We start from the raw sequence: 26067 nt of genomic DNA, 5'->3' as shown, positions 1-26067 counted from the left end.
ACGGACGAGGATCTCTGCATCAGTCAAAGACAGGGTGGGTCGGAGACAGCCAATATTCCTGAGGCTGAAGAAGGCAGTTTTAGCCATGTGTTTGACATGAGGCATTTCATGTTATCCACTTTATTACACATAACTTTATTTACATATGGACTTTAATGTTTAGATTTTTTTTGTCTAGATTGTTTGAGTTAATACCAAAGTCTGGTCAAATTTTACTTGAATAGGTTCATTGGAAATACATTTACTGGACAAAATGCTGATGTGTTTAATACTTATTTCCCCCACTGTATCAACACAACACATTTCTGAATGTGTGATTAAATGTTGAGAATATCTCAAGAGTGAAATATTTCAAATGATTCTTTGGATGTTTTACCAGCAAATCCATGGAAAATAAGAAAATAATGTCGTAAGTGGACCCACATGCAGGAGGGGGGGGGGGGGAAATATCCCCACTAGATACAAAGTCAGTACAAAGTCCTTCAGCATTTTATTAAGGCAGTGGAACCTACATTTCGTTTTAGGGGATAGAACCTCACTTGTGTGACTGTTACTAAACATTTTATCTATTTATTTCTTACATTTGTTTCTCTTCTTTTATTGCATTTTATCTTTACTTCTTTTTAATGTTTTATCTAGTTCCCCTACTTTTATATAAATGTTATGCTTGTATATGTTTTTATATTCACTTTATGTTTTTATCCCTGTTGTAAAGCACTTTGAGCTGCATTTCTTGTGTGAAAGGTACTTTTTTTTGTCTGTTGTCTATTGGGCACTTCCTTGTTTTTGTCATTGCGTGACATTAGAATTATAAGGTTCTATCTCTGTTTTTGGTCAAAATTTAGTTTTTTACATAATCTGATCCATTAGGTGTTTATTAATGCCTGTGTTGTTATTTTTAAAATGTCTCTAGTTCATGTTTATTGTGATGTATTAATACAGTGCCATTCTTCAAAAAAAAAAAAAAAAAAGTTTTGGTTTAAAAGCAGGAGAACTTTGTCAAAAGTTAAAGTAATATTTAGAGGCTGTTAGAGAAGAGGGACAGGGATTGTGTGACAAAATGGCTGCTAAATCATCTCTCCCAGAGGAGGATTTCTCCTGTCCTGTGTGCTGTGCCATCTTTAAAGATCCTGTCATCCTGTCCTGTAGTCACAGCTTCTGTAAAGCCTGTCTGCAGGAATACTGGGAACACAAGGAATCTCGGGAATGTCCAGTTTGTAGGAGAAGATCCTCAAAGCATGAGCCTCTTACCTTTAACCTAGCTCTAAAGAACGTGTGTGAGGCCTTCTTACAGGAGAGAAGTCAGAGAGCTGAGGCAGGGTCTGAGGTGCTGTGCAGTCTGCACGGTGAGAAACTCAAGCTCTTCTGTCTGGATGATAAACAGCCCATCTGTGTGGTGTGTCAGGCCTCAAAGAAACACAAATCTCATGACTGTGTCCCAGTAGACGAGGCTGCACAGGAACATAAGGAGGAACTCCAGACAGCTCTGAAACCCTTACAGGAGAAGCTGGAGGTCTTTAACAAAGTTAAACAAACCTGTGATGAAACATCAGAGCACATTAAGAGCCAGGCCCAGCACACAGAGACAGATTAAGGAGGGGTTTGAGAAACTCCACCAGTTTCTACGAGAGGAAGAGGAGGCCATGATGGCTGCACTGAGAGAGGAAGAGGAGCAGAAGAGACAGATGATGAAGAAGAAGACTGAGGCACTGAGCAGACAGATATCATCACTTTCAGACACAATCACAGCCTTAGAGAAGGAGCTGAAAGCTGAAGACATCTCCTTCCTGCAGAACTTCAAGGCCAGTAAGAAAAGAGCCCAGTTTACACTGCCAGACCCAGAGAAGGTTTCAGGAGCGCTGATAGACGTGGCCAAACACCTGGGCAACCTGCAGTTCAGAGTCTGGGAGAAGATGCAGGGGATTGTCAAGCATGGTTGGTTCATCTTTCAACATCGAGGATATCATAAGAACTTCGATGAGAGGAGGCGGATTTCTTAAAAGGGCTTCCCGTTTATGGGGGAGAGCGACGGAGATACCCCTTCTTTCTCCTCCACTCTGGCTGCTTAAGGAGTTTCATATTCATTCTTGAGGCTTGCCTTTGCTCGCTGGCTGTCTGGGGAACTAGAACTGCCTCTCTTGTGCCTTGTGTTCCAGGCACAGAAAGCAGTCTGGTAGTGGGTCAAAACAACAGAAAATGCTGGATTTCTAAGAAGGGCAGATGACTTTGCAGGGAAAGCAGTTTGTTCTGACGTTATGCCTGTTAGCTAAAGTGTGCCTAAGCAATTAAATTACTTCTTGCCTGCTATCCTCCTTCCAAGTTGGCCTTTATGTGTTGTTTCATTCCTGTGTTTAAGATTGAAGACAATGAAGAGGAGAAGAAGAATGTTGACTTGTTTGATATTTTATTTAAGATGTACATAATTATTTTATGGAAATGTAATCAATTGTTAAATAAATGAATGCACATTGTGGCTGTTAATAAATATCCTTATTACATAACACCTGTAATATTTTGTTACTTCTTCTTCTCCCTAGCGAACATAGAACGTAACAATTCTCCAATCAGAGGGCTGCCCGTCTGTTTAAATGCTCCTCCTTGTCTCCCATTGTTAGTTGACTGTTTGGTTGTGTTTTGTTTGTTAGTTTGTCTTGATTCAGTGTAAAAGTGTTGGTTTAAAAGCAGGAGAACTTTGTCAAAAGTTAAAGTAATATTTAGAGGCTGTTAGAGAAGAGGGACAGGGATTGTGTGACAAAATGGCTGCTAAATCATCTCTCCCAGAGGAGGATTTCTCCTGTCCTGTGTGCTGTGACATCTTTAAAGATCCTGTCATCCTGTCCTGTAGTCACAGCTTCTGTAAAGCCTGTCTGCAGGAATACTGGGAACACAAGGAATCTCGGGAATGTCCAGTTTGTAGGAGAAGATCCTCAAAGCATGAGCCTCTTACCTTTAACCTAGCTCTAAAGAACGTGTGTGAGGCCTTCTTACAGGAGAGAAGTCAGAGAGCTGAGGCAGGGTCTGAGGTGCTGTGCAGTCTGCACGGTGAGAAACTCAAGCTCTTCTGTCTGGATGATAAACAGCCCATCTGTGTGGTGTGTCAGGCCTCAAAGAAACACAAATCTCATGACTGTGTCCCAGTAGACGAGGCTGCACAGGAACATAAGGAGGAACTCCAGACAGCTCTGAAACCCTTACAGGAGAAGCTGGAGGTCTTTAACAAAGTTAAACAAACCTGTGATGAAACATCAGAGCACATTAAGAGCCAGGCCCAGCACACAGAGAGACAGATTAAGGAGGGGTTTGAGAAACTCCACCAGTTTCTACGAGAGGAAGAGGAGGCCAGGATGGCTGCACTGAGAGAGGAAGAGGAGCAGAAGAGTCAGATGATGAAGAAGAAGACTGAGGCACTGAGCAGACAGATATCATCACTTTCAGACACAATCACAGCCTTAGAGAAGGAGCTGAAAGCTGAAGACATCTCCTTCCTGCAGAACTTCAAGGCCAGTAAGAAAAGAGCCCAGTTTACACTGCCAGACCCAGAGAAGGTTTCAAGTTTGTCTTTCTTAAGTCTTTGAATTTAAACGAAACCACTGGTTCTCATTGAATTCACTGTTGCCTTAATATAACCATGACACGTTTTTGGGGGGGTTTATTTGTTTTACAGGTGCTGGGAAGGACGACCAAGCAGGTCAAACACCTGAGGAGGGGGCTAAAAGACACCGGTGTCTGGGAGCTATTAAGTTCCAGGCCAGACACTGTGCCAGTCTTATGGCCAAGAGCCGCAGAAACCAGGATAACGCCACAGGTAATGCAAATGAAAACATTAAAGCTACATGTGACAGCATTTTCTTTTTTGCTGACATGCAGGGGCGAGAGCTGTTTTGTGCTGGAGCCTACCATTCAATAACCACCATTTTGTTTGCACATTCAGGTATGTTGTATGTATGTTGTATCCATGGGTATGGTTTAGTCTTGTGTGTTATAATGATATGAATGGTATGATAACTAATCATTATTTGATGTTATGACAAAGGCTCACCCCTTTCGTCTTTGTGTGCTGGAGATGGGGCGAGAGCTGTTTTGTGCTGGAGCCTACCATTAAATAACCACCATTTTGTTTGCACATTCAGATAAATAAACAGCTTGAAAGTGAACCTGTGTGCCTGCCTGGTCTGTCCGGATTGTGAGGGGTTACACCAGCAAGGCAATAATAAAGGTGAGATGTGACCGTTGACCGTGTGCGGACAACCGCAAGGTGGGGGAGATCCCCAGCAAGGCAATAATAAAGGTGAGATGTGACCGTTGACCGTGTGGGAGGCCAAGATGAAGGTGCACGTGGACAACCGCAAGGTGGGGGATAGGCAATAATAAAGGTGAGATGTGACCGTTGACCGTGTGGGAGGCCAAGATGAAGGTGCACGCGGACAACCGCAAGGTGGGGGAGATCCCCGAGGACGAGCAGCTCAACCGGACAGAGAGCGACGCCGAGAGCCAGAGGGGGGACCCGTGCGACGGGGAGTACTGGTCGGACAGCGAACACAACCGGACGGAGAGTGACGCCGAGAGCCAGAGGGGGGACCCGTGCGACGGGGAGTACTGGTCGGACAGCGAACACAACTTCCTGGACCCCAACATCGGCGGCGTGGCGGTGGCCCCGGCCCACGGCTCCATCCTGATTGAGTGCGCCCGGCGCGAGCTGCATGCCACCACGCCTCTGAAGAGGCCCGACCGCTCCCACCCCACGCGCATCTCCCTGGTCTTCTACATGCACAAGAACCTGAACCAGCCCGTCCACGGCCTGGCCATGTGGGAGGCCAAGATGAATGTGCACGCTTTGTATTTTATGGATGGATAAAGTTGTGAGCTAACTAGCTAACAGCTAGTTAGCGTGAGCTAAGATGGCGGCAATGTAGCGTGTTCTGAATGTATTGTTTTGCTGACATGCAGGGGCGAGAGCTGTTTTGTGCTGGAGCCTACCATTAAATAACCACCATTTTGTTTGCACATTCAGGTATGTTGTATGTATGTTGTATCCATAGGTATGGTTGTGTGTGCCTGCCTGGTCTGTCCGGATTGTGAGGGGTTACACCAGCAAGGCAATAATAAAGGTGAGATGTGACCGTTGACCGTGTGCGGACAACCGCAAGGTGGGGGAGATCCCCCTCCGGGAGATGGTTGAGGGGTATACCCGCCCCCTCAGAAGTTGGTATTTTACCACTGTTTCATTGGTCTGTTGTAAAGATTGAACAGGCCAATGAATTGGTCCATGAAAATCCATGATTGGCTGTCTTAGCTGCCTGTCCAGCGGGGGGAGGAGTCAGAATATCTGATCACCGGTATTCGGCTGGCTTTCAATCATTCGTATCATTCATTCGCTGGATCTCATTGTTTTCATCATTTATTACGTAAGTTATGCATTTTCTTCTTCATACAAGCAAATAGAATAGCAGTATTGAAACAACTTAATGTTCTGTAAAGTTTAAAACTAATCGTAGGTGTTTTTATATGAAATTCGCGAAGTTTTTTTTTTTTTTTTCGTCGATTTGCCCAGGTAATACACGTGTGTACATCATTTTCATCATTTATTACGTAAGTTATGCATTTTCTTCTTCATACAAGCAAATAGAATAGCAGTATTGAAACAACTTAATGTTCTGTAAAGTTTAAAACTAATTGTAGGTGTTTTTATATGAAATTCGCGAAGTTTTTTTTTTTTTACCGTCGGTATAACCCTAGGTAATACATCTGTTGCAGACAGAGAGAGAGACAGAGACAGACAGAGAGAGAGACAGACGGACAGAGACAGAGAGACAGGGACAGACAGAGAGACAGACAGAGACAGACAGAGAGAGAACAGTGGCCGTGTGAGTCTGGGATCCCTCTGTCAGAAGGTTGTGTGTGTGGGGGGGGGGGGTTAGAGGTAAGAGACATGTCTCTAAGGGGGGGGGTAATTTTAGGGGAAACTGACATCCTATGCTGAAGCTGATATCCTGAAATTACCATTGATATTAACAGTGTTATAACAACAGTGCAATTAGTCATTTAAGTGTATTATAATGTGCTGTTTTATTGTCTTTGTCTTTCAGAAAATGGCTTTTGCACCAGATTTTACATTCGAGGCCCCTACCAACGAGCTCACGCTTCGCCCCTCTGCCGCGGCGGCGGCACACACCGCCCGAAGACGCCAGCAGACCTCCGCTGGTGGGCGGAATGTGGTGAAGGCGGGTGACCTCTTGAAGGCGGAGGCGATGGCCAGAGCCTGCCAGAAGGGGGATGGCAGCGACCAGATGGTCCTGGCTGAGACTGAGCTCCAGTTTGGACAGTACTGCGGCCAAACAATCCGGTGGCTGCTGGAGAACGATGTGGGCTACGCTGTCAAGATCTTGGCGGCCCACCAGAAGGAGAGAGAGGAAAGGGTACACATAACGACACCCCTAATGGACAACAAGGACGCCCTTGCCTCCTACGCCAAGCTTTTCCCCCCCATGGTGACGGCCGTTGCCAGGCGTAGGTTGTGCGAGGGCTCCGGTTCCACATGTGGGGTGGACGACATGCTGGTGGGGTTCGGTGTGCACGGGCACCGAACATACAAGTCCCTGTACAATGCAAAAGACAGGGAGAGTCGAACGTGAGTATTGTGTGTGTGTGTGTGTGTGTGTGTGTGTGTGTGTGTTGATTTTGTGTGTGTTTATGTATCGCATGTGTCTGATTTTGTGTTGATCTCTGTTACAGCTGGGTGGACTGGTTAAAAGGACAGAAGGTGGGAGCTGGGTCCAGGATGGAGGCGGTTCAAAAGTATGTGCTGGCTCGGGACACGGCACCAGAGCCACCAGGCGCCTCCTCCTCGGACCTCCATCAGATGCTGATGCTTACACCGCTGCCACCGAGGTCGACTCTCCTAGTAAGTGTACCCTTTGATGTGAATTCACTTGTAATGCACTTGTAATGCGCCACCCTAACACTGATATGTTTTGTCAGTCATGTACAGGGACACCCCAGCAGCTGTCGTCCCCTCTTCCTCTCTCTCCTCTTCCTCTCTCTCCTCCTCCGAGCAGCCACCACCGGAAGGACCAGGAAGAAGCCTTCAGAAGCCTGCCTCCGGCCACCACCACTACCACCACCACCACCTCCCCAGGCCTAGCCACTGCTCCAACCATCACTCTGGCCGCCATTGCTCAAGCCCCCTGCCACTCCCGCTCTAGCCTGTGGAGGCACAAGCTCCAGGCAGAACAGGAGAGTCGAGCCCTGGAGTTCAATCTCTTCCTCAAGCCCTTCACGAGGGCAAGACATTTTACATGCAGGCGCTGTGGCCAACCCAAGACTCGGGAATATGGCCACAGCAGATATAAGAATGAGACCTTTTGCGCCAGGGCCGACGGGGGGACCGTAGAACAGTGGTTAGCGGAGAAGAAAACTAGGGAGCGTGAGGGAAAACCTCCCCCACCACCCCCCGCACCCTGAACTTTGTGCAATCTATGAACCTGCTGAGTTCATTGCCTGTATATTTCTTTAATAAATCCTTTGTTTTTCAAATCCCTTGTCCTCATTTCCTCTTTTCTATGTCCTCACTTCACACTTCACACACAGACACACAGACACACACACACACACACACACACACACACACACTTCACACACAGACACACAGACACACACACACACACACTTCACACTTCACACACTACACACTACACTCTTTTGTATCTGATGGTAGCTCTCCAGGCTCCTTTGTCTATCAGCATGCCGGTCTGTCTGCCAGAGGCGTGAAGTTGTAGGTGTGTCTAACCAGGTGTGTATCTGTCTTGGCAAACTCAACAAGAAACCAAGTACAGTGCCATTCCTTCACAGGCAGGGAAGGAGAGCCCAATTTCCCCTCCCTAGAGAAACTCAGCCATCCCAACATGGGTTTTGGCCCCCATTTCCCCCCAGAGGAGAGACATGAGATGACAGTCATGGCCTGCACAGCTGAGGCAATTCACTAATCACCCAGCAGCTCACCTGAACAATCACCGCTCCCTATAAAGGGCAGTCTCACAGTTCAACAAACACACTGTGATAGGAACATGTACTATTGCAGTGCTGTGCTCAAACCAACTGTTTACAGAGACCAGAGTGGCTGACGGTGAGATGACTTGGCTGTGTGTTGTTGTTTGTTGATATCTTGGATTTGTTTGATAGCAAATTGGTTGCTGTTGGGTGTTTGATATCAAGTTCAGTTTATGGTAAAGTTAAAAGGGCGGTACATAATTTTGGGAAAACTATTTCATTACTTGTAAAAATGTTTCCAGCCGGGATTCGAACTCACAACCTTCCGATCACAAGTCCATCTCACTATCCACTAGACCACCACTACCCCCACTCTTTAAATGGGCGTGGCTTGCGTTTCTGGGCGTTTCTGAGCGTTCCAAATTGGCAAATTGGTTCCATTCTTATTAAATGACCAAATCTTTCAAAGTTTAACTAAATGTATTTGGCTAAAATAGCTCGAGCGCTTGTTTTCGTCTGAAACTTCGCACAGGAGCAGCTGATCCTTTACTTTACAATTCCAGCAGGTGGGTCCGCCAGGTGGGGGTGCAGCAAAACGGGGGCCGACCCGGGGTGACGTTCGAGAAGATCGCGCGGGGGCTTATCCCCCTCCGGGAGATGGTTGAGGGGTATACCCGCCCCCTCAGAAGTTGGTATTTTACCACTGTTTCATTGGTCTGTTGTAAAGATTGAACAGGCCAATGAATTGGTCCATGAAAATCCATGATTGGCTGTCTTAGCTGCCTGTCCAGCGGGGGGAGGAGTCAGAATATCTGATCACCGGTATTCGGCTGGCTTTCAATCATTCGTATCATTCATTCGCTGGATCTCATTGTTTTCATCATTTATTACGTAAGTTATGCATTTTCTTCTTCATACAAGCAAATAGAATAGCAGTATTGAAACAACTTAATGTTCTGTAAAGTTTAAAACTAATCGTAGGTGTTTTTATATGAAATTCGCGAAGTTTTTTTTTTTTTTTTCGTCGATTTGCCCAGGTAATACACGTGTGTACATCATTTTCATCATTTATTACGTAAGTTATGCATTTTCTTCTTCATACAAGCAAATAGAATAGCAGTATTGAAACAACTTAATGTTCTGTAAAGTTTAAAACTAATTGTAGGTGTTTTTATATGAAATTCGCGAAGTTTTTTTTTTTTTACCGTCGGTATAACCCTAGGTAATACATCTGTTGCAGACAGAGAGAGAGACAGAGACAGACAGAGAGAGAGACAGACGGACAGAGACAGAGAGACAGGGACAGACAGAGAGACAGACAGAGACAGACAGAGAGAGAACAGTGGCCGTGTGAGTCTGGGATCCCTCTGTCAGAAGGTTGTGTGTGTGGGGGGGGGGGGTTAGAGGTAAGAGACATGTCTCTAAGGGGGGGGGTAATTTTAGGGGAAACTGACATCCTATGCTGAAGCTGATATCCTGAAATTACCATTGATATTAACAGTGTTATAACAACAGTGCAATTAGTCATTTAAGTGTATTATAATGTGCTGTTTTATTGTCTTTGTCTTTCAGAAAATGGCTTTTGCACCAGATTTTACATTCGAGGCCCCTACCAACGAGCTCACGCTTCGCCCCTCTGCCGCGGCGGCGGCACACACCGCCCGAAGACGCCAGCAGACCTCCGCTGGTGGGCGGAATGTGGTGAAGGCGGGTGACCTCTTGAAGGCGGAGGCGATGGCCAGAGCCTGCCAGAAGGGGGATGGCAGCGACCAGATGGTCCTGGCTGAGACTGAGCTCCAGTTTGGACAGTACTGCGGCCAAACAATCCGGTGGCTGCTGGAGAACGATGTGGGCTACGCTGTCAAGATCTTGGCGGCCCACCAGAAGGAGAGAGAGGAAAGGGTACACATAACGACACCCCTAATGGACAACAAGGACGCCCTTGCCTCCTACGCCAAGCTTTTCCCCCCCATGGTGACGGCCGTTGCCAGGCGTAGGTTGTGCGAGGGCTCCGGTTCCACATGTGGGGTGGACGACATGCTGGTGGGGTTCGGTGTGCACGGGCACCGAACATACAAGTCCCTGTACAATGCAAAAGACAGGGAGAGTCGAACGTGAGTATTGTGTGTGTGTGTGTGTGTGTGTGTGTGTGTGTGTGTTGATTTTGTGTGTGTTTATGTATCGCATGTGTCTGATTTTGTGTTGATCTCTGTTACAGCTGGGTGGACTGGTTAAAAGGACAGAAGGTGGGAGCTGGGTCCAGGATGGAGGCGGTTCAAAAGTATGTGCTGGCTCGGGACACGGCACCAGAGCCACCAGGCGCCTCCTCCTCGGACCTCCATCAGATGCTGATGCTTACACCGCTGCCACCGAGGTCGACTCTCCTAGTAAGTGTACCCTTTGATGTGAATTCACTTGTAATGCACTTGTAATGCGCCACCCTAACACTGATATGTTTTGTCAGTCATGTACAGGGACACCCCAGCAGCTGTCGTCCCCTCTTCCTCTCTCTCCTCTTCCTCTCTCTCCTCCTCCGAGCAGCCACCACCGGAAGGACCAGGAAGAAGCCTTCAGAAGCCTGCCTCCGGCCACCACCACTACCACCACCACCACCTCCCCAGGCCTAGCCACTGCTCCAACCATCACTCTGGCCGCCATTGCTCAAGCCCCCTGCCACTCCCGCTCTAGCCTGTGGAGGCACAAGCTCCAGGCAGAACAGGAGAGTCGAGCCCTGGAGTTCAATCTCTTCCTCAAGCCCTTCACGAGGGCAAGACATTTTACATGCAGGCGCTGTGGCCAACCCAAGACTCGGGAATATGGCCACAGCAGATATAAGAATGAGACCTTTTGCGCCAGGGCCGACGGGGGGACCGTAGAACAGTGGTTAGCGGAGAAGAAAACTAGGGAGCGTGAGGGAAAACCTCCCCCACCACCCCCCGCACCCTGAACTTTGTGCAATCTATGAACCTGCTGAGTTCATTGCCTGTATATTTCTTTAATAAATCCTTTGTTTTTCAAATCCCTTGTCCTCATTTCCTCTTTTCTATGTCCTCACTTCACACTTCACACACAGACACACAGACACACACACACACACACACACACACACACTTCACACACAGACACACAGACACACACACACACACACTTCACACTTCACACACTACACACTACACTCTTTTGTATCTGATGGTAGCTCTCCAGGCTCCTTTGTCTATCAGCATGCCGGTCTGTCTGCCAGAGGCGTGAAGTTGTAGGTGTGTCTAACCAGGTGTGTATCTGTCTTGGCAAACTCAACAAGAAACCAAGTACAGTGCCATTCCTTCACAGGCAGGGAAGGAGAGCCCAATTTCCCCTCCCTAGAGAAACTCAGCCATCCCAACATGGGTTTTGGCCCCCATTTCCCCCCAGAGGAGAGACATGAGATGACAGTCATGGCCTGCACAGCTGAGGCAATTCACTAATCACCCAGCAGCTCACCTGAACAATCACCGCTCCCTATAAAGGGCAGTCTCACAGTTCAACAAACACACTGTGATAGGAACATGTACTATTGCAGTGCTGTGCTCAAACCAACTGTTTACAGAGACCAGAGTGGCTGACGGTGAGATGACTTGGCTGTGTGTTGTTGTTTGTTGATATCTTGGATTTGTTTGATAGCAAATTGGTTGCTGTTGGGTGTTTGATATCAAGTTCAGTTTATGGTAAAGTTAAAAGGGCGGTACATAATTTTGGGAAAACTATTTCATTACTTGTAAAAATGTTTCCAGCCGGGATTCGAACTCACAACCTTCCGATCACAAGTCCATCTCACTATCCACTAGACCACCACTACCCCCACTCTTTAAATGGGCGTGGCTTGCGTTTCTGGGCGTTTCTGAGCGTTCCAAATTGGCAAATTGGTTCCATTCTTATTAAATGACCAAATCTTTCAAAGTTTAACTAAATGTATTTGGCTAAAATAGCTCGAGCGCTTGTTTTCGTCTGAAACTTCGCACAGGAGCAGCTGATCCTTTACTTTACAATTCCAGCAGGTGGGTCCGCCAGGTGGGGGTGCAGCAAAACGGGGGCCGACCCGGGGTGACGTTCGAGAAGATCGCGCGGGGGCTTTTGCGCAGCAAGATTCACTGCAGGGGAAGGAGGGAGTGAAGATGAAGAACAACGACCACATCAACCTGAAGGTGGCGGGACAGGACGGGTCTGTGGTCCGTTTCAAGGTCAAGAGACACACGCCGCTCAGCAAGCTGATGAAGGCCTACTGTGAAAGACAGGGATTGACCATGACACGGATCCGGTTCAGGTTCGACGGACAGCCAATCAAGGAGACGGACACACCTGCACAGTTGGCAATGGAGGATGACGATCAAATCGATGCTTTCCAGCAACAGACCGGAGGCCACTAAAAGTGTCATGTACCCCGCCACCCTGTATCTGCGCTTTGTCTCACCGCATCTCGTCCTCACTTGTGCCCAGAACCTGTGAGGTTTAATATTGTGTTTCCTTCCCTTCTGTGTTCTCCTCTATCATTCTCCATCCAGGTGTTGTCAATTGGCCAATCATTCCCTCATTCATCATCCCACTCCCATCCAATCAGAAGGCTGCCCATTCTCCAATCAGAGGGCTGCCCGTCTGTTTAAATGCTCCTCCTTGTCTCCCATTGTTAGTTGACTGTTTGGTTGTGTTTTGTTTGTTAGTTTGTCTTGATTCAGTGTAAAAGTGTTGGTTTAAAAGCAGGAGAACTTTGTCAAAAGTTAAAGTAATATTTAGAGGCTCGCGCCCCGTTCAGCTGGATGCCGTTCAGCTGGGTGCCCCGGCAGATGCTGAGTGGAGACGCTGCGGAGGAAGAGGGGGAGAGCGACGGAGATACCCCTTCTTTCTCCTCCACTCTGGCTGTTAAGGAGTTTCATATTCATTCTTGAGGCTTGCCTTTGCTCGCTGGCTGTCTGGGGAACTAGAACTGCCTCTCTTGTGCCTTGTGTTCCAGGCACAGAAAGCAGTCTGGTAGTGGGTCAAAACAACAGAAAATGCTGGATTTCTAAGAAGGGCAGATGACTTTGCAGGGAAAGCAGTTTGTTCTGACGTTATGCCTGTTAGCTAAAGTGTGCCTAAGCAATTAAATTACTTCTTGCCTGCTAGCCTCCTTCCAAGTTGGCCTTTATGTGTTGTTTCATTCCTGTGTTTAAGATTGAAGACAATGAAGAGGAGAAGAAGAATGTTGACTTGTTTGATATTTTATTTAAGATGTACATAATTATTTTATGGAAATGTAATCAATTGTTAAATAAATGAATGCACATTGTGGCTGTTAATAAATATCCTTATTACATAACACCTGTAATATTTTGTTACTTCTTCTTCTCCCTAGCGAACATAGAACGTAACAATTCTCCAATCAGAGGGCTGCCCGTCTGTTTAAATGCTCCTCCTTGTCTCCCATTGTTAGTTGACTGTTTGGTTGTGTTTTGTTTGTTAGTTTGTCTTGATTCAGTGTAAACGTGTTGGTTTAAAAGCAGGAGAACTTTGTCAAAAGTTAAAGTAATATTTAGAGGCTGTTAGAGAAGAGGGACAGGGATTGTGTGACAAAATGGCTGCTAAATCATCTCTCCCAGAGGAGGATTTCTCCTGTCCTGTGTGCTGTGACATCTTTAAAGATCCTGTCATCCTGTCCTGTAGTCACAGCTTCTGTAAAGCCTGTCTGCAGGAATACTGGGAACACAAGGAATCTCGGGAATGTCCAGTTTGTAGGAGAAGATCCTCAAAGCATGAGCCTCTTACCTTTAACCTAGCTCTAAAGAACGTGTGTGAGGCCTTCTTACAGGAGAAAAGTCAGAGAGCTGAGGCAGGGTCTGAGGTGCTGTGCAGTCTGCACGGTGAGAAACTCAAGCTCTTCTGTCTGGATGATAAACAGCCCATCTGTGTGGTGTGTCAGGCCTCAAAGAAACACATCTCATGACTGTGTCCCAGTAGACGAGGCTGCACAGGAACATAAGGAGGAACTCCAGACAGCTCTGAAACCCTTACAGGAGAAGCTGGAGGTCTTTAACAAAGTTAAACAAACCTGTGATGAAACATCAGAGCACATTAAGAGCCAGGCCCAGCACACAGAGAGACAGATTAAGGAGGGGTTTGAGAAACTCCACCAGTTTCTACGAGAGGAAGAGGAGGCCAGGATGGCTGCACTGAGAGAGGAAGAGGAGCAGAAGAGTCAGATGATGAAGAAGAAGACTGAGGCACTGAGCAGACAGATATCATCACTTTCAGACACAATCACAGCCTTAGAGAAGGAGCTGAAAGCTGAAGACATCTCCTTCCTGCAGAACTTCAAGGCCAGTAAGAAAAGAGCCCAGTTTACACTGCCAGACCCAGAGAAGGTTTCAAGTTTGTCTTTGAATGTAAACGAAACCACTGGTTCTCATTGAATTCACTGTTGCCTTAATATAACCATGACACGTTTTTTGGGGGGTTTATTTGTTTTACAGGTGCTGGGAAGGACGACCAAGTCTAAGTTCCAGGCCAGACACTGTGCCAGTCTTATGGCCAAGAGCCGCAGAAACCAGGATAACGCCACAGGTAATGCAAATGAAAACATTAAAGCGACAGCATTTTTTTTTTTGCTGACATGCAGGGGCGAGAGCTGTTTTGTGCTGGAGCCTACCATTAAATAACCACCATTTTGTTTGCACATTCAGGTATGTTGTATGTATGTTGTATCCATGGGTATGGTTTAGTCTTGTGTGTTATAATGATATGAATGGTATGATAACTAATAATTATTTGATGTTATGACAAAGGCTCACCCCTTTCGTCTTTGTGTGCTGGAGATGGGGCGAGAGCTGTTTTGTGCTGGAGCCTACCATTAAATAACCACCATTTTGTTTGCACATTCAGATAAATAAACAGCTTGAAAGTGAACCTGTGTGCCTGCCTGGTCTGTCCGGATTGTGAGGGGTTACACCAGCAAGGCAATAATAAAGGTGAGATGTGACCGTTGACCGTGTGCGGACAACCGCAAGGTGGGGGAGATCCCCAGCAAGGCAATAATAAAGGTGAGATGTGACCGTTGACCGTGTGGGAGGCCAAGATGAAGGTGCACGTGGACAACCGCAAGGTGGGGGATAGGCAATAATAAAGGTGAGATGTGACCGTTGACCGTGTGGGAGGCCAAGATGAAGGTGCACACGGACAACCGCAAGGAGGGGGAGATCCCCGAGGACGAGCAGCTCAACCGGACAGAGAGCGACGCCGAGAGCCAGAGGGGGGACCCGTGCGACGGGGAGTACTGGTCGGACAGCGAACACAACCGGACGGAGCGGGCGCGGCAGAGGCAGCAGGAGGCCGCTCTACTGGGCCTCTCCCAGGAGGAGATCAAGGCCTACGGCAAGAAGCGCAAGTACGGGGCGGCGGCGGCGGCAGGGGCTAGTCCGGGACCAGGCCAGACCAAGGACAAGAGAGAGGGGCCCGTGACGCGGCACGCCCCCTCTCCCCTTCCCCCCCACCACCACCGCCTCTCTCCCAGATACGCCCACTGTATCTGTCCAACTTTATCGACTGCCTGTGGTCATGCATGACAGGATTTGAAGGCCATCTTTCCACAGACACACAGCAACCTTGACTGAATACAGTCCAACTACAGTGGAAGCATAGACTTAAAACAATAAAACACTTGCTGAAGACTCTAAAACTGTACATTCGATATATCACCATAGCAACTTCTTCAGAATGTTGACCGTGTGGAAGACGTCGTGTGCAGTCAACGACCGTTGGACGACCGTTGGATTGATTATTGATTCTTCCCTCTCTCTCTTTATTGCTCTGATTATGAGCAATAATCAGAATAAACAAGCTGGCAGACTCCGTCGCCTTACGCAAATTCCCTCAAATTCTACCGGTAAGAATCAAAAGAGTTTCTATAAGTTAAAGAGCTAGCTACTATGCTATCTATTTTAGCTAGCAAGAGAAACGTCACTCTCCAAAGGTCTAAAGGTCTTGATATTCCACGAGTGAACGCTGGCGCGATTAGCTGCCGCTGCTCCGGTTGTTTTGAATGTTTTTATGATTATTAGTTTGCAGCAGATCATCTACTCCTGGCGAACGTGGTACCATTGGTCTCTACCCTGGGCTTACTGTCAAATCGATCTGTTTGTCAGTATTGTGTTTGTGTTAGCTCAAACGTTACCGTTGGGGAAAACGTCTGCTATCAAGAGCAATAATGATTTAAGGGCACTGTGGAACTGCGTTCTAGACAGGCAGATAGCCGAGTTGAACTGCCGATTTAAAGAGGACACGTATGGGATCATCATGCAAGCTTCGGCTTCCTTCTTACCGACGTCCGCCACTTTTGGCGTGAAAGAACTGTTGAAAGCACCATGTGATTTATATGGGATTGCAATCAGTGATGCGGAGTACACTTTTTTCACCCAACACATGAGACGCAAAAATGATAAAGAGAACTTCCCTTCATTAATCGAAATACTCGATAGCTGCCCTGCAGACATTTTCCCCAATGTCATCTGTCTCTTAAGGGCCATCATAACGCTCCCTATGACGTCCTGCACTGTTGAGACTTTTCGTGCGTTTGTGGGGAGTGCCCTCTAGTGGTTTGTTTGAACCACAGCATTAGACAGATGGGTTGCTTTTCCTAGTTCAGGACACGTGACCAGATCTAGACAGATATATCCAAAATATAGAGACTAAGCTATAGAATATGCACACTCGGTGACGATAATAACCGACCAACAGACTAAAATGAACATGCATATCAAAATGAAATGAATAAGAATAACAGACAAAGTATCACAACAACAAGTGTTAATGAACACTAAAGGAGCGTACCTCCCATTTCGTGCGTGCGCTTGAATGCCTTGCGTGTGTATTATAATAACTTGTTTGGCTGTCCGTTGCATTCTCTGGGTAGACAGGTACTTTATTTATTTTCCGTTCGTTTCATGGTCTGCATAGTGATCTCCTCCAGTCCCTGCGAATATTTTGCGTGCGTGCGTGTGCGTGTGTGTGCATGCGTGTTGGTCGTACTCAAATGTTTCGAGCACCCACGGACAGAAACATAAATCGGCGCCTATGATCGCGAACCCGGTTGTGTTACATCCATCTGGCTGCACATACATAGGTCTAAAACGTGCGGTGATGAGTTTCACTCAGGCCTACCCAGATTTTTCCAGGCCTACCCATCAGCCACTTTCTGTATCCGCCACTGCCTCTCACACTCTTGTGGACATGGACTTAACAGAGTATAGGAGCTTTGTGACGGGGCCCCCTGGAGGCATACAGGAACCACAACAGCCAATACTGGATGGTCTATTTAACCAGTGTGTGTTTGTTCCCCCGGGAGAGTGAAGGAGACGGGGAAAACCTGCTGAGGTGTTGGAGAGAGACTGAGTGAACCAGAGAGCTGTACTTGTTCTTTATTCTTTATTATTTAGAAAAGACTCGCTCAGCACGTCAGTGACGTTGCTGAGCCGTGCTGTATGCCAATAAAAACATATTTACAGCCGTTCCTCTGTACCTAGGTCAACTGAGTTGATTCATTGAAGAAGTCCAATGCCAGTTGAGCATCATTGAACTTATAGTAACATGACATCAATTCTACTTCTGAGTAAAACCTGCCAAGAAAGATTGCTCATTAAAATGTTTGAGATTTCTTATTTTCTAAGCCAATGCTTCTGACACACTTCTCATAGCCAGACCTATCTCTCCACACTTCGCTTCGCGCTGTACCAGCGCTGGAGAATATATACTTTTTGCGCAAGTGGGCGCGCACGAGACACAAGAGTTTTTGCAGGGTGAGATGTCTGCAGATGAAAGTAAGCAAGTTGAAACGTTAGCAAATATACTTGCTGAGTGTTCTGACAGAGAAAGGTTGTTATTATTGTGACTAGTGTCTGATTATAGTTCCATGGTGTGAATAGTGTAAAAGAACTAGCTAGCCAGCTCAGAGGTGATGAGATGAGCTAGTCTGCTGCACACATGCCAGCTAAAGAGCTAAATGGAGGCACTTTATTATTTTACTTAAAGTAGATATACAATCTTTCTTATTCTGCTAGAATTGGGCTTCATGGTAATACCATAATGGTATATTTACAGTACATGGACAGTGGATTGAAGCATTGGAACAAACCCTCACTCATTGAAAATGTCTGTTTTCTATAGATTGTTTTCTATAGATGGATATACACTTTATTTTTTAGCAACCCAATATTCAATTCGAATTATGTTATGAATTGATATGGATCAATTTATACCTCTTATTAAATTATACATACTCTGGTTGTTATGTTTGCCTTTTGGTTGACAGCAAAAGGGGGAGAGGAGGGTAGAGAAGGAGAGAGAGCAGGAGGGTAGAGAAGGAGAGAGAGCAGGATGGTGTCAGCACACCAAAGAGAGAGAACAAGAACCAGGTGAGAAAGTAGACAGGTAGTCAAGACCACATATGCCACAGTCCATGCCACCCCCGCCCCAAGGCAGCAACCAACGGAAACACTGAGAGCAGATAGCTGAACTGTTCCGTGTCAAGCCTGGAGAAATGGAGATGGAGGTTATAAAGCTCCAGAATAATGTCCAGCTACATTCACAACATTTCTGGAGCCTGGTAGACCCAAGCAGCCCTGAAAGTATTTGTTGTATTTGGCTCTACATGCCTTTGAGAATCAGATTTTTTCTGATATGAATGTAATGAAATCTACTACTTCTGAACAAGACTGACAGATGAGCATCTAAATGACTCTATATAAGAGTGAACCTAAGTGGATGCACTCCAGCATACACAACTCTTGTATACTCCATGCAGTGACATCCATCTCAAGTGTAGGAATGCTACCGTAGCTGGCTAGCACCTGGTGGTAACATTAGCTACAGTAGCTAGCTAGCACCTGGTGGTAACGTTAGCTACCTTAGTTAGCTAGCACCTGGTGGTGACGTTAGCTACCGTAGCTAGCTAGCACCTGGTGGTAACGTTAGCTACCGTAGCTAGCTAGCACCTGGTGGTAACATTAGCTACCGTAGCTGGCTAGCACCTGGTGGTAACGTTAGCTACCGTAGCTAGCTAGCACCTGGTGGTAACGTTAGCTACCGTAGCTGGCTAGCACGTGGTGGTAACATTAGCTACCTTAGTTAGCTAGCACCTGGTGGTAACGTTAGCTACCGTAGCTGGCTAGCAACTGGTGGTAACATTAGCTACCTTAGTTAGCTAGCACCTGGTGGTAACGTTAGCTACCGTAGCTGGCTAGCACCTGGTGGTAACATTAGCTACCGTAGTTAGCTAGCACCTGGTGGTAACGTTAGCTACCGTAGCTAGCTAGCACCTGGTGGTAACGTTAGTGTAAGAGTCTCTAGGCACAGAGGGAGGTCGACACAAAGGAACAGCTGTACAAACGTGTTTGTTAACGTACAGCACGGCTCATCACCGTCACTGACGGGCTAACACACACACACTGCACCGTCACTGACGGGCTAACACACACACTGCACCGTCACTGACGGGCTGAGCGAGACGTTCAAAATAATCAAGAATAAATACTAAGTGCAGCGCGCGGCCGTCACTGCCGCTCAAACTTTCCATACAGTGTGTGTGTGTGTGTGTGTGTGTGTGTGTGTGTGTGTGTGTGTGTGTTTGTGTTGTGGTCGCTCGTATCTGTGGACTGTTTAGCTCTAGCCACCGGCACAGCTGTTGTCAGCTCCAGTGAGAAGCGAGAAAAAGGCTTTTGAATGCCGTGTGTGCGTCTTATATAGGCGGAGGGTCCCGTCCCTCGTGACACAAGCGTCGCCTTGGCCAGCCAATGGGCTGGCGCAGTGTAATTCAGTTTCTGATGAGGTCACGCAGGGGGCGTTCCCATAGTGAGATACCAAACGAATACTCTGAAAGAGAACTGAAGGCACTACAACTAGAAATCAGACAGTAACTCGTTTTTTTCTACAATGCTGAATGCTGCTGTTTAAATTGTTTTAACTTGAAACCAGTTGGTCACTGAGTAGTGAGTAACAGTGAGTACTGTTTTTGTTGCTTGAATAAAGGCTGGCAGTCTTTAATAGCCAATTGTTGTGGACTATACTGGGGAAGTATTTGTTATTATTCAGGAGTAAAACAATAAATACAAATATCGGATTGATATCGGTATCGCAGATACCTGAAGCCCAGGTATCGGTAGTGAAAAAATGGGATCGGGACATCCCTACCTAATTTCAAAATGTAAATGTATCATGAGACTTGTTAACCAAGGGCAGTGTGGTGAGTGGGAATGTAACGATGGACATATATGTGCTGAGAGAACATTCCACAACAAACAGTATCAAAACTAAACTTCAAAATGGGAATTTCTTAACAAGGTTCCCATACGTAGGGACGTCTACAGCTCCATGAGGGCTTTTATTTCATTAATGCGTGACGCCTTCTTGTCGGTGGGGTTCTTGGAGCCGAAAGCCTTGTCCACCAGATCCTGCTTCTGCCTCTGAATCTTCACCATGTTCGCCTCCACAGAGTCCTTCACGATGAACTTGGTGATGAAGACGTCTCTCTTCTGGCCCAGGCGGTGACAGCGATCCACACACTGGTCCTCTGCTGCAGGGTTCCACGCTGGATCCATGAGGAAAACACGGGAGGCGGCTGTCAGGTTGAGTCCCACCCCGCCAGCTTTGAGTGACAGCAGCATGATCGTGGGGCCGTCAGGAGCGGGGCTCTGGAACTCCTGGATGACCTGGGTCCGCCTCTTCTTTTTTTTTTTTTCCAAAGATTCAAACATTTTTACAATATAATTGAACACATTTTTTCTTGTTTCCACGCCCCCTTGTATCCCCCCCCCCCCCCCCCCCCCCCCACCCACCATTGTGCGGCAACGCCCAACGACAACACAACACAAAGATAATAATAATAATAAGACAAAACACACATACCTACATACACACACACACACACACAATAATACATTCATTAGGGATGCGCTATGATATTAACAGCAATTCACATCACCGTGCATCCCTACAAGAAACACTGTCCATCAAACAATAGTACCTGAAGCTGCCCTTCTTGCCATAACATCTATATGTGGTTGCCATATTTTTACAAAGTCCTGACTAAATCTAATGGAATGAAGCTAGAGATTTCATTTAACCAATGTGATATTGTAGGAGAGTAATCGGATTTCCAATGGATTGCAATACACTTCTTTGCAGCAATCAAAGCAAGATCAATATATTTTTTGGGAAATTCATTCCAAGGATCCATATTGATTGTGCCTAAAAGACACAAGCGAGATGATTTTGCAATGTGAATATTTAAACATAATGCTATAGTGTCAATCACAAAGTTCCAAAATGTTAACAACAAATTACATGACCAAAACATCCCAGTGAGCAATAGAAGTATTTTCAACCTCGCGTCTACGCTTGGCCATCATATAATCCTGCTATATTACGGCTATATTTTCTACTTATCTTAAATGCATTAAAACCGTTATTAAACCCCTCTAAACTGTCAGGATACGTCCCAGACGTCATGTAGTATGAGATTCATATAGTCTAGCATAGTTATCCTAGCAGAAGTGGTGGTTTAAATTGCGTCTATACGTCGCTGTCCTTTAACCCAGATAAATGCGGTCTGTGTCTAAACCTGTTTTAGTCTAGCAGCACGTTGAGTTTAAATTAATACCCTAAACGCCTGTAGATTGTCAAAATATGTACCAGACCGTCATTTAGTCTGAGATTCCATGTAGTCTAGCATAGTTATTCATGCAGAAGAGGTGGTTTAAATTGCGTCTATACATCGCTGTCCTTTAACCCAGCTAAATGCGGTCTGTGTCTAAACATATTTTCTACTTATCTTAAATGCATTAAAACCGTTATTAAACCCCTCTAAACTGTCAGAATACGTCCCAGACGAGTTGATACATCCACACACAGGTACCTATCCTCATTTCCTCATGTTTAATTTTTCAATTCCTTTCTTTTTCAAAATTCGGTTCCAGGTGAGGTGATAGATAAATGTTCTACTTTTCCTCTATTAGGTCTGTGATACAGGTAAGCATTCCGGTTCCAGGTAAGTAGTAGGTAAGTATTCTACAATCCTCTTTATTTCATATCCGATATACAGGAAAATATTAACTGTAACTTCTCACTCTTATAAACTAAAATTTCCTCTGGTTTTCAGGAAAAAATTACTGGTGACCAACACCATCCACAACTGAGGGTCTCCGGTGGGTACCAACATGAGGTAGGTACAGAGGTCACAAAATTCGGATCCATAGAGGGAAGATGGGGGCCGGGGGGCCTTGATATTTTGAATGAGGAAGATCCCGCCAATAATAAAAGTGCTAAAAATAAGTGCTGGTAACAACTCAAGTATTGAGGGGGGTCTCAATCCATAACGCCTCCAACTCATAAATGATCCTAAAACATCACACATACACATACAATATAACATATAAATAAATAAATAAGGGCGTTCTCCCTCTTTCAGTCTCCCTCCCGTTCAAGTTCCCCACTTCTCCTCTCATAATTTTAATGATCCAATTCGTTCAGCCCCCCAGGATCGACAGTACCTAATTTTCTAATCCACTGTCTCTCTCTGGCGAGCCTTTGTGCTCTGGACCACCTCGTACCCGACTCCAATCCCGCTATGAGCAAGTTGGTGCTCCCATGTCTCCTAAAGTGTGTGTACAGTACAGTCTGTTTATCCGTTTTCTCAATTGTATACAGGTGTTGTTTGAGTCTCTGTAAGAGGCTATTCTTGGTCTGTCCAATATACAGTCTCCCACATGTTCCACACTGGATACTGTAAACCAGATTAGAAGACTCAGGCCCCACGGTCTGCCACACCGGTGCACACAAGACAGTTAACTAGCTACAACACATCCCTCAACACAGACAAACACATCACTCAACACAGACAAACACATCACTCAACACAGACAGACACATCACTCAACACAGACAAACTGATAGGTTTGAATTGTGTTTTCATGATGTTGTGGATGTTTTGAAGAGTACATTGAGTCCATGTGCCCTGTGCATTTCTGTTCTGTTCTGAGAGTTCAACTGTTGTGCTTCTTAAGCACAACCATACAAGGCCCCTTTCCACTCCTTATCTGCTATCCCAGCCTGGGTAGTTTCCCTTCCTGACATTGTGTTGTCAGAGGGGCCCTGTCGTAAATCTGATTTTGCTAAGTGCTGTACATTGAGCTGAGAATGTTTGTGTTGGGCAGAGCAGTCCATGGGAATGTATATGTTAAGTAGACATTTCCATGAAACTGCTTACATTCCCAGGTTAGTGTTTATGTTAAAAACACTGTTTTGTTCATCAGACTGCCTCCCACTTTTCCATGTGTGTTCTCAGCATATGGGCTTCCTCATGAGGCTGGCCCCGCCTGTACATGTGTGTCTTCCTACGTATGTCTTTCTTCTCTAATAAAATGACCTGCTCGAGAGAAATTAGACCAGTCTGAATGAGAGTCTCTGAGGGAGACTTCCATTCATTCTCCATGCAAGAAAATCATGATTGAATCTGTGTCTCTTTGTTGTTTAGAGTCTACATATGGTCTGTTTGAACTAGCGATGGGTTAACATGGCCTGATTTACAACCGGGCTGACCAGAATATAGCATTTAACCCTATTGAGAACCGAACACGTGGTCCTTCGGAGCCGGATTCCTACGTCGTCTGGGAGAGGACCAGGGGGAACGACACACGCCGACGTCTGTCGCGACAGCAGAAAGTCCTGGGACATCCATTCGCTCCAGGCCGGGTGACGTTCCTCCTCTTCTTCTCCAAAAAGACGGCTGACGGAATCCAGACCGGACTCAAGCAACAAAAGACACCGGTAAATATAATAGAAAAAGAAAGATTGCAATCGAAATGAATAGTCTATCTATCCTAAAATTGTACAAAATAGGAGTTGTTTGACATGCAAAAGAATGCACTTTAAAAGACAGATGTATATCTTTTGCTATGTAAACAGTAGACTAATAGAAATCAGACAGAGAGAGAGACAGAGAGACAGAGACAGAGAGAGAAATGAATCCAATCAATCACAGACGTGTGTATGGTTGTGACTTAACTAGAGAGGAAAGGGAGACAGAGACAGAGACAGAGACAGAGATAGAGACAGAGATAGAGATAGAGACAGAGATAGAGACAGAGAGAGAGACAGAGACAGAGGGAGAGACAGACAGAGAGAGAGACAGACAGACAGACAGACAGACATAGACAGACAGAGACACAGACAGACAGAGACACAGACAGACATAGAGAGAGACAGAGAGAGAGAAGGAGAGAGAGAGACAGACAGAGAGAGAGAGACAGACAGAGAGAGACAGACAGAGAGAGAGAGAGATACAGAGAGAGATACAGAGAGAGAGAAGGAGAGAGAGAGACAGACAGAGAGAGAGAGACAGACAGAGAGAGACAGACAGAGAGAGAGACAGACACAGAGAGAGAGACAGACAGAGACATGGAGAGAGAGAGAGAGAGATATACAGAGAGAGAGAGGGAGAGAGAGAGACAGACACAGAGAGAGAGACAGACAGAGACAGAGAGAGAGAGAGAGGGAGAGACAGACAGACAGAGAGAGAGACAGACAGAGAGAGAGACAGAGACATAGAGAGAGAGAGATATACAGAGAGAGAGAGGGAGAGAGAGAGACAGACACAGAGAGAGAGACAGACAGAGACAGAGAGAGAGAGAGAGGGAGAGACAGACAGACAGAGAGAGAGACAGACAGAGAGAGAGACAGAGACATAGAGAGAGAGAGAGAGACAGAGAGAGAGGGAGAGAGAGATCAAGAGTGAGAGAGGGAGTCAGGGAGAGAAAAGACACACACACAGCCACACACACACCACGCGCCACACACACACACATACACATACACATACACACACACACGCCATTGGCCTGAAACAGAGCAGACCTGATTTCCAGAGAGAAAGAAGCAGAGAGCGAGAGGGGAAGACATAGAGAGGGAGAGCAGGAAAGAAGGGGGGTTGGAGAATGGAGAGAGGTATTTGGAGTGGAGTTGTGACACAGAGGGGAGGCATGCGGAGAGAAAAGGGAGGGGGAAAAGAGACCTGCCTAGAGAGAGGCAGACAGGAGGCGAGACTGGGAGACTAGGGGAGGAGACTAGGAGACTAGGAGACAAGGAGACGAGTAGAGGAGACTAGGAGACGAGTAGAGGAGAGGAGACGAGTAGAGGAGACTAGGAGACGAGTAGAGGAGACAAGGAGAGGAGACTAGGAGACTAGGAGAGGAGACGAGTAGAGGAGACTAGGAGACGAGTAGAGGAGACAAGGAGAGGAGACGAGGAGACTAGGAGACAAGGAGAGGAGTAGAGGAGACTAGGAGATGAGTAGAGGAGACTAGGAGACAAGGAGAGGAGACGAGGAGACTAGGAGACAAGGAGAGGAGACTAGGAGAGGAGACTAGGAGACAGAAAGAGAGAGAGAGAGCGAGAAGGAAGTAAAAAGTGATAGAGGGAGAGCGAGAGGGGCAGAGGGAGAGCGAGAGGGGCAGAGAGAGAGAGAGAGGGAGACAGATTTGAGAACAGGAAGGAGTCATGCAGAGGAGCTGAGACAGAGAAGCTGTGAATGAGAGGAGAGAGAGAGAACAGGAGAGAAGGGTTAGAGACAGAGGGCAAGAGAATTTAGTAGATTATATTATATAGTAAATTAAACTTGTAATGGGATTATAGAAGAGCCAAAGACAAGACAAGACAGACAGACAGACAGGAGACAGACAGACAGACAGAGAGAGAGAAATAGACAGACAGACAGAGAGAGAGAAATAGACGAATGACAAAGTTTATAGAATAAACAAACAGCTCATTTGATACATGGTCTTTTTTTGATGACATGTATCAAACAGCAGGGTGATTGACAGGGGTTAATGCACATTTTCACGTATATAATTACACAATTTAAAAAAAAATATATAGTGATAATGGCGCACATTTCGTGAACGAATTGATCAAACACAGTGTCCAAACACCTGGACATTGAAGAGTGTGTTTCTCTAATGGAAACACACATGACAATAAAATTGAGACCTATGGGGTTAGGCAGGGGATTAGGCACCCCGAACCTAGCCCCTA

The 26067-nt window shown here is 46.2% G+C and overlaps 2 pseudogenes across 2 annotated transcripts; both read left to right on the top strand.

Moving 5' to 3' along the window:
- Positions 1-1060: 1060 nt before the first annotated feature.
- LOC308174246 (E3 ubiquitin-protein ligase TRIM35-like) lies at positions 1061-2000 on the top strand (annotated as a pseudogene). The gene has a single exon. The product of its transcript is annotated as an E3 ubiquitin-protein ligase TRIM35-like (transcript).
- An 11570-nt stretch (positions 2001-13570) lies between these two features.
- On the top strand, positions 13571-22175 carry LOC308174245 (E3 ubiquitin-protein ligase TRIM35-like; annotated as a pseudogene). The gene is made up of 3 exons: positions 13571-14357; positions 15264-15376; positions 22139-22175. The product of its transcript is annotated as an E3 ubiquitin-protein ligase TRIM35-like (transcript).
- The last annotated feature ends 3892 nt before the right edge of the window (positions 22176-26067 follow it).

Source organism: Nansenia antarctica, assembly GCF_963989245.1.
Source record: "Nansenia antarctica genome assembly, chromosome: 19".
Lineage (NCBI taxonomy): Eukaryota > Metazoa > Chordata > Actinopteri > Argentiniformes > Microstomatidae > Nansenia > Nansenia antarctica.
The sequence above is the reverse complement of the archived record's forward strand: the minus strand, read 5'-3'. Positions and strand labels throughout refer to the sequence as shown.